Raw genomic sequence first — 8,983 nt, 5'->3', positions numbered from 1 at the left:
ATTGGCCAATCACAGGCTTCGTTACAGGTGGCTTCGGTAAGGTAATTCCCCTATTTTTTTTGTTTGGTGGCCATGTTGGATTTTCCTGCTGATATTAGTGTTTTCTCGAAATTTGCCCCCAATTCTTGACAATCGTGCGGTTGTACCGTAATTTTAGTTCAATGAAGGTGAGTAACGTTTATCAAAAAATATAATTATTTTATTTTTTTCTAGAATTGACATCCATACTTTGTAAAATTTCAGAAGCAAACACGAGGCGGTAAAATCGAAAGCACGTCTTTCATAAGAGTTCCCTCTGCAAATACCACCACTCTACCATTGACCGACAAAGCTGTTATTATACCAACATTTATACATCTCTTCATACAATAATTGATTTGTGACGTATTTTCGGTAAAAATGTAACTGCCGATCCTATTAGTTTTAAACTATTTAAGCGTTTTTCAACGTTAGAATAACATACGTCGAGGTCTCTTTGTCTAATAGTAAACCTGTGTGTACACAACGTACGATACGTTTTACGTAAAAGAACAATCTCGTCAACGTGTATTCATAAGACTATTTTGCAATTTTTATTTTTCTTGCATAATTACCGCATTGTTGTGACGCGTCAAATGTGCACCTGGAAAATATTGGCTCTTTGCCGTGGCTCTTTAGTCTGATCGTTTGCTGTGGACGCAGTTGTAGATAAGTGTTTTTCGTGGTTAACAGTGAGGGCTTCCCCATACCCAAGAATTGTCAATCAGAAATGTTGCATGTGGTATTGACCTACTATCCATCTTGAATGTCCGTCTTGATTACTGTTTATTCCGATTTTTTTATTCACGACTTAGGAACTGTAATCATTAAAATAATTAAAAAGATTGTCATTTTTTTTTGCTGCTGAAAAAAAGTGTTAGTAATAGTATGAATTTAGTAATAGTATGAATAAATATTGACATATTTTAGGGTGCATAAAAATGAATATTATGTGTGTTATGCAAAATTATTATTTCCTAAATTTGTAAAGTAAATATTAAAAATCAATTTATTTATTGAAGGGGTGTATTCATTATGTTTACCCACAGAAAGGGACTATGTGTTGACCAACCAATGGACAAGGTCTCAACCTTTGAACAATCGTTTCTTTCTACTGAATAAAAATGCATGTGTCAAACTGAATTGACCTTTTTAGCTGTTACAGGTTTGCTGTTTTTTTAAAAACAACCAAGCTTTGTTTTAAAAATTAGGTTTTAAATTTAAGTGATAACTACATGTACTGGTATTTTAGTGGATTTTTACAAATCTGATCAATCATCATTAGCATTTGTGGTAATGTGTTACAATAATAGAATATATTATTTATCTCATTTCTTTGTGTTTTTTAGGATTTACCATTAACTGAGCACAATCTGAAAATGTTTGGCGGATTATGTGAAAATAAATCACATGTAGAAATCTTGTTAGTGATATCTTTGAGTGGTTCAGAGAAATATGCACAGTCCTTCTACAAAATCAAAATTAATTTCCTGTCTTAAGGGTGAGCCAAGTGCTCAAATTTAAAACATAGATATTTCCAGTTGTTTCCATCACAGTGAGAGAGACAAATACATGTAGGAGCAGTATGTGTGTCTGAACTAATTTTTGAGTTGTGTGCATTTTAACAACCACAACCTTGTTCTACAAAAAGTATTGAAAGTTGAACACTCATAAGGAAAGTACAAAGAAAGGTATTACAAAAGTTGGAATAGTTCTTATGCAAGTATTACCAACAAATAAATGTTGTAAAATTGGTTTAATATTATTTTTAATTTTAATTTAATTTAAAGAAATGATAGATAAATATTTATTTTCTTTTTTTTCGGAAAATTGTAAAAATAATAAAAAAATTTAGCCATGAAATTTTCTATAATTTGGGTGTATATTTCCAAATAATAGTGACTAAAGATGATATAAAAATGGTATCCAGGTAAAAACTTTTTGTTCACGCTTGTATGTTCACTCAGGTATTTTTTTATCATGTGAAAATACCAACAATATAAACTTTTCAACTGTTTATGATGTCTACTGGTAATTTAGAAACAAATTAAGGCCTTTTATACTCACCTGACACCTAAATTAGAGTGACGCCTAAATTAGAATACCTACAGTGAGTGCTGGTATACAGACATGTAGAAAAACCTACTTCACGATGGGATTTCCTTACACAGAAATGATTTCACAGTACTACTTGACACATCAACAATGATCACATTTTATACAAATCAATTTAGGATTATTTCTAATCCATCTTATTTATTGTTCACTGCTTTTATAAAATGTAAAGTTATCATATAGATTAGTACATATTCACTAGCATTTTCTGTCAATGTAACTAACTCATCACATCACAATCTTGGTGCATGTCCTTCAACTCGATTAAAATTTGTGTTAATGCTCAGATTTAGATTTTAATACGAAACAAGACAAATGTATCCAACTAAGATAATTGGGATTATCTTGATCCCATTTCATTTCAGATTGTGATGACTATGGCTATGACGACATAATTGCTAAAAACGTGTGCTTTGGACAATTATGAGCTAAATCGAAAGCTTACTTTATGATCAATTTGCTTGGTAAAACTACTAGATTGAAATTGGCGACCAAACAAGCTGTCTGTATTTTATTTATTAATTTATTTATTAGTCGGCTGGTTTTGAAAATTTTATTGACATCAAAAGCTTGCAACGTGATTGTTTTTGGTTACAAATCCCTTCGATATCCAGTGCTTTCGATTAGCATGTGTGGTGTTTGATTTTATCCTTTGCTGACCATTTAAAAAGCAAGTCAGTTAGAGTTTACTGAAGAATCATGATAAACTGTCACAGTCATTTTCAAATTCCTGTTGTTTAGACTTGCTTGTAATTAATTCAAAACTGCTAATTTGATTATTCACACCTGGTAATCCCCAATAAACCCAATACATGTAAAAGTATTATCTTTGTTTTGAAGCAATTAGTCGACAGAAGTTGGCGAAAAATGGCATCAAAGGGAGTTTTCTTTCTCTTTTTTTTCTCCCTTGGCTAACAAAGTGTGTATCAACACTTTGTGCCCGAACACTTTTATTCAATGTCCTATTTGGAAGTTTTACTACTATATTCATAACCATTTTATTGTGCATGATCACATCCAAAGACACAGTAAAAAATTCAGTCTATACCCTTACCTTACCTTACCTTACCGATCACACCATGACCGATGTCTGATTTGAAAACAAGAATCATTCAAAGAAATGCTGATTCCAATGTTGAAAATAAAACTTTTTATGAAAGTACTAATAATTAAAACATCAATGAAATCAAAAAAATTATTTTAGGCTTCACGTAAGGCCATAAAAACGTGATGTCAAAAAGTTCAACTTGCTTTCCATCATGGTTGGTGACCTTTTGGCCTACTTTTTTCAGTGTGTAGCCTATCTGCCGTAACACACAAGCTGCCATGATTGTTTACGACCAATACAATGTTCAGTTTCCACTACGGCCAGGGATTTTTTATACATTTCAGTTGTTATTGTTGTCATTTAACCGAAAATCTTGTCATATTTTTGCACCAATATCAGATAATATTAATTTTCTTTTTTTACTGATTTAAGCGCTGACTCGTGTCTTCATTCTAAATTATAAAACTAAAAGTAATATGGTAATACAAATATATAAGCAGTTTACGAATAATTAAAAAAATGTACGAACATTATGAATAAATTAAAAAAATCATGTTCTAATTATTATGCAAATTAGCCTCCATCCTTGACGAAATCCTGGGGAGAACACTGCTTAGTGATTTCCTTTATTGTTGTCAATTATAGTGAAATTGGCCGCAAGGTAATCTCTTGGTTTGACATAATCACTACCATATTCATCTATATCCAAGCTTTCAGATGATGTATAGGTTATTTATGGCAAGCTTAGTAACTTTTATAGAATTTCTGAATCCTAGATCAATTTTTTCCCCATTGCTACCTTAAATGTGGCCCAATTTATAAATTGTACATACCATGGGCAAGGTTTTAATAGCAATGCCATGGTTTCATTTTATTGTGTGAATCTTTATCTTTAAGGTAGAAGCCTATTTATAAAAGCAATTAATATACGTCTGTCACTGTAACGCTGTAAGTGACAGCGTGCCGTAACTTTGTGGTATTTTACGCTTTATATTCATTCTACCATATTAGGAAATGCGAATTCCAAATATGGAATGATTACGTGCCTAAGCGTCCTCTAATAATAAAGTGCGCCACGCATTGACCTCCGCTGTGCGTTGGTCAATATTTCCGCTGTACTGACTTTGTGCAACCTTTGAGGTATCCTCATAATAACCTCATAATACGCAGAATTCTTTCATTCTGCAATAAATTGTGCTCCGGAACAATATAATGATATTGACTTTAAATAAGTTGGCGGTCACCAGCCAAATTTTTGAGAAGATGTGGTTGTATTTTAGTGGATAATAACCAATTTTGTCAGTATGCTTTTACCATAGGTTCCTATAGCAGAGATATTATACCATATCTCAAATTGTAGGCTGGTGAAATAGACTGAAAATATAATATATTGTGGTAGGGTACGTTTTGTTGTCCAGAATTAACTAAAAAATCTAAGGTTTGAAAAGTATCAAACAATGCAATAGCATTGTGGTCTATGGAATTGTTCTAAAAATAAAAAAATTTCAAAAAGTAACACACAAAAGAAAATTATTTCATGGTGCCATGGGACAATAGCTTCATGATTTTACTTAATAATGAACAGTTATGCAATTTATGACCAACTTTTTTAACAAATTATGAGTAGGTCTTACTTTAATATTTGACATTCTGTGGTCAAACAATCATATTAAACAGTTTGATTTCAACGCTCCCTAATCCAATTTTGTGATTTGATAATGTGAGGGAATTTTTGCAGATAAAATTAAGGTAAATTGACTTGCCGACTTAAAGACCCCTTATGAAATGCTACAAAATTTCATGTGTTCCCAAACTCGCAAACATTTGTATTAATTTTGAAAAGAAAAAAAATGTGCTAAATCAGCATGTCCCATGAAAATTGCATGTCGTTGTATGGAGTTTCTGATGACATAAACTAAAATGTATTGTCACCTGATTTCCAAATAATCATTCTGTTTATAAAATGTAAATTTCATTTCACCAAATTGCAAACTATAGTAAGATGTTTTTCAAGATTGTGAGCAAGGAAAAAAGCATAACTATTTATGTTGCATTAAAACTCTATCAGTGACGCCTCAAAAACAAAGATCTACAGTGTGTGCGTCAGTGACACGTCAAAAAAAAAACTATGTGCGTCAGTGACACATCATATTGGCAAAGAGGGCACACAGGCTCAGCAACAAATTTATTGCAAGGAAACTAGACACTTTTGTATTAAGTTACAGATCATTTAACTTGTGGGGAAAATCCACACAGAAAAGTGCATTGATATAACGTAATATATCTGTATGAATAAAATTAATGTTACTGAGATATACAGTATTTGCTCCATTAGAAGCACATCTCCAATATAAGCGCACATTACCTTACACCATTAAGCCAACTTGAGCAAGTTATGTATATTCAAGGAATTCAGCATTCTCCTAAATGCCAAATTTAATTTGCATATTGATATTACAATTTGCATAATGATTTTGTCACAATCAATACTGTGTTGTTTCTTAAAAGTTGAAACAAAGCATTTTTGTGGGCAAGCGCAGTAAACTTTCCTCAAATACTCGGGAACAACACTGATGATTGTCATATTAAACAAGTACAAATCAATTTCTGACAACAGACTCTATGATATCATACTTTACCCTTAATCCTTTGTTGAAGAATCAAGATGGTGGACTACATAAATTGATGAAAAGTTGAATATCTAGAGAATGAAAAGTGATATAAAAAAACTGTAAATTGCATGTTCTTACATTTGGCGAGCTCTTTTATCGGGTAGTATTATGTTGTTAGCCTTGACGTCCCCTTTAAGAGACAAATTTTGGTGAGTTTCATAGAGAAAAATCAATAAAATTCTCGTGGTCATAATCGTGAACCCTTGTAAACTCATCAAAACAAAAGCATTTGTAAAAACTGAATGTGTTCATTTTTTCCCCCTGTCAGAACTGTAAAAGTAGCATGTGTATTCAAACACATTTATTCATCTAATATAACGTGTTTGAAATTAAGAAAACAGTTTACTTGTCCATCCTAGTGGTTTGACGATTATGGTTTAACGATCATGATATGTGTACTAATAAAAAACACCAAAATATTTATTCATTATCATGTTACAATTATGTAGTTTTTGGTAACTATATTTGCCACATGTGACGTTTGTTTGGCAAATGTGATGTGAAAGCTTGGGGAACAAGCAATTCCTACAACCACCTGTTACAAAATATTTCAAAGTACAGTAATCTAAAGTAATCATGAATGACCTACTAGTATCTGGATTTTGAACTCTGCATTGCTATCAACAAGTACTATTCTAGTTATTTGTTTACTCAACCAGCATGGTACACAATGTACATAAATAATATTGATAAATTCCATTGAAAATATTTTCTGTTTTTGCTAAGAATTGCTATTATAGTATATTATAGTCAGGGTTCTCCCCAGAAAAAAATGTATAGTGCTGTAACTAATTTGCATAATAATTTGCATTTCATTAATTAATTAATTAACAGAACTCATTTCCAATTATGAATATTAATGAGCTCGGTCAGTGCAAATATTTTTTTTAATGGGATTCAAAAATGAAACATTCTCGAAATACAAATGCTGCAGACTAAAAACAAAAACAAATAAATTATTGTTGCAATATTAATTAATGTTGATTAATTATTAACGTTAAATGAAATGCATTCGAAACGTTAAGCCAGAAATATGTTCACGAATTTCATGATTTTATTTACTCCAAAAACATTCTCCTTCAAAAAATTAATTGGCGGTTGTGATTTATTATTCGTAACATCAACTTCTAGAACATTTACATATACAGTAATGAACAAACAGATAAAACTTCAAAACGATCATCAAATTTACGACGCGACATAACTTACTTTGCGATGTTATAAACCGGTTATACCAATAATTCCTCTTACTCAGTCATGATGCCATGCAAAAAAATGTTACTTCTTTTTTTTTGATATGAAATGAAAGTAAATATCGGGAGTGATTATTTTTGATCACTCGATCGCTTCGGTAAAAAACACAGACCAGCCATGATGAGTGTGACGTATTAGTTGACCGGCATGTGTCCTTTGACTTGATGGGTCAAAAATGCCATTAACCAATCAAAATGCCGCATGGTATTGCCGGTAGAATCTGAAGTTTTCCGAATGGTAGTGATCATATAAATTACATTGTGGAAGTGAAGCGAAGTCGTGCTACTATGTGTGATGTATTGGCATCAATTTCAGTTAAAAACTGCATGATGGTTTTCGAAAGAGATGATTTGCAATTTTTAGAAGGTAAAAAGGTCTTGAAAAAAGAGTTTTTACATGATTCGCGATGATAACAGTTCAAATGTATTTAACCAAATCACGCAATAAACACGTTTTTTTCTTGAGTAGCGTAAACTGATCGTGAACTTCCCTTTGACAAAGTTATATCAAGGTGGAATTGATTTTGAAAGAATTTTATCTTTCAATCTAAAGACTGTGTCTATCACAGAAAGTATTTGCTTACAAACAAAGAGGTGCTAATTTTACAAAATTGACTAGCTGCTGCGTATCATGCGACTAGGTCTATTGTTTACAAATTATAATCCACCACTGGCAGGATGCGTGTCGATGGGTACATAATAACAATTAAACAATAGTCCTAGTCGAAAGTGTTTCCGTGGTGGTTACTAATTTTGAGTGCCGGTCGGGTTGACCAGCGTGGCGAACAAACCTTTTGCACATCTGATATTGGCATGTCAAATATAAAATCAAGCGCTGAGGTCGGAACACATAGCGCCGAGGTTGGAACACATAGCGCCGAGGTCCGAACACATAGCGCCGAGGTCGGAACACATAGCGCCGAGGTCGGAACACATAGCACCAAGGTCCCAAGTAAAGCGTCAAGATTCACAAATATAGTGCCGAGCACTGCGGCGCTAAAAAGCCCTGGGGAGAACCGTGATAGTAATATTCATTGCAGATAGCTCTCAGCATGAAACAATTAATGTAGGGGGACAGGAAGCCATGTGAAAACTATTGAGGATTTCTGGGAATATTCCCCTGCTTTAAGTTCTGAATCTTGAATATCAACCCCTAATTACTGAAAATTTTAATTTGTGCTTCAAGTATTACAATATTTTCGGATGTTGAAATGATTTTTTACGTATATTGCACGATTTTATCCATGTATGGTGTTTTTTATTGGCCTTCATGAATGAGTGAGTTGCAGTAACTCCTTTGAAATGCACGTTTTTCTAATCGCCTATCATCTGAAATAGTTTTCTCTCTACAAGTGTGTAACTCGTTTCTATAATGTAAAGCAGTACACTGTACCCTTATATAAAGATCAGATATAATTTATCTCTATATGTGTATCATTCCAAAGGTCAAGTAGTTATTGAAAATGACGTGTGAGGCGCTGACTTGTTTACCTGAATTTGATTTCATGTCAAGATCTCTCTCCCAAACTGGGGGATTTTTAACCCTTTTAACCAAAGTCAACTTTAGTCATTTGTCATAAAATAAACTTGCATAATTTTTTTCCAGATTATACTCACTGGGTCGAAAATTAGAAAAGAAAATAGTAAAAAAAAGCCTTGAAAAAATGATGTGTAATTGTATTTTTGTTTTTAATTTTATTAATACTTTTACATTTTGATGCTATGAAATTGCCATGACCCCAATGACATTGTGGTTAAATATATATGAATTACTGATCATTGTAAGCCAATGACAGGGCTGTTTACATGTTTCTAGATTCATGGCTACGGTGACCAAATAAAAAAACATTGTATCATTTGTAATTTGTACAAACACA

General features: G+C 32.5%; 1 protein-coding gene across 1 annotated transcript in view; it reads left to right on the top strand.

Moving 5' to 3' along the window:
• The first annotated feature begins 52 nt into the window (after nt 1-52).
• Nucleotides 53-8,983, top strand: part of LOC100370392 (CCR4-NOT transcription complex subunit 6-like) — a 30,488-nt gene continuing 21,557 nt past the window's right edge. Inside the window, exon 1 of the mRNA XM_002730880.4 lies at nt 53-167. The gene's annotated coding sequence lies outside the window, so the exon portion shown is untranslated. The remainder of the gene's footprint in view (nt 168-8,983) is intronic.

The sequence above is a fragment of the Saccoglossus kowalevskii genome, chromosome 19, assembly GCF_978046115.1.
Source record: "Saccoglossus kowalevskii chromosome 19, keSacKowa6.1, whole genome shotgun sequence".
Lineage (NCBI taxonomy): Eukaryota > Metazoa > Hemichordata > Enteropneusta > Harrimaniidae > Saccoglossus > Saccoglossus kowalevskii.
Note: the sequence above shows the minus strand (reverse complement) of the source record. Positions and strands in the feature narration are given on the sequence as shown.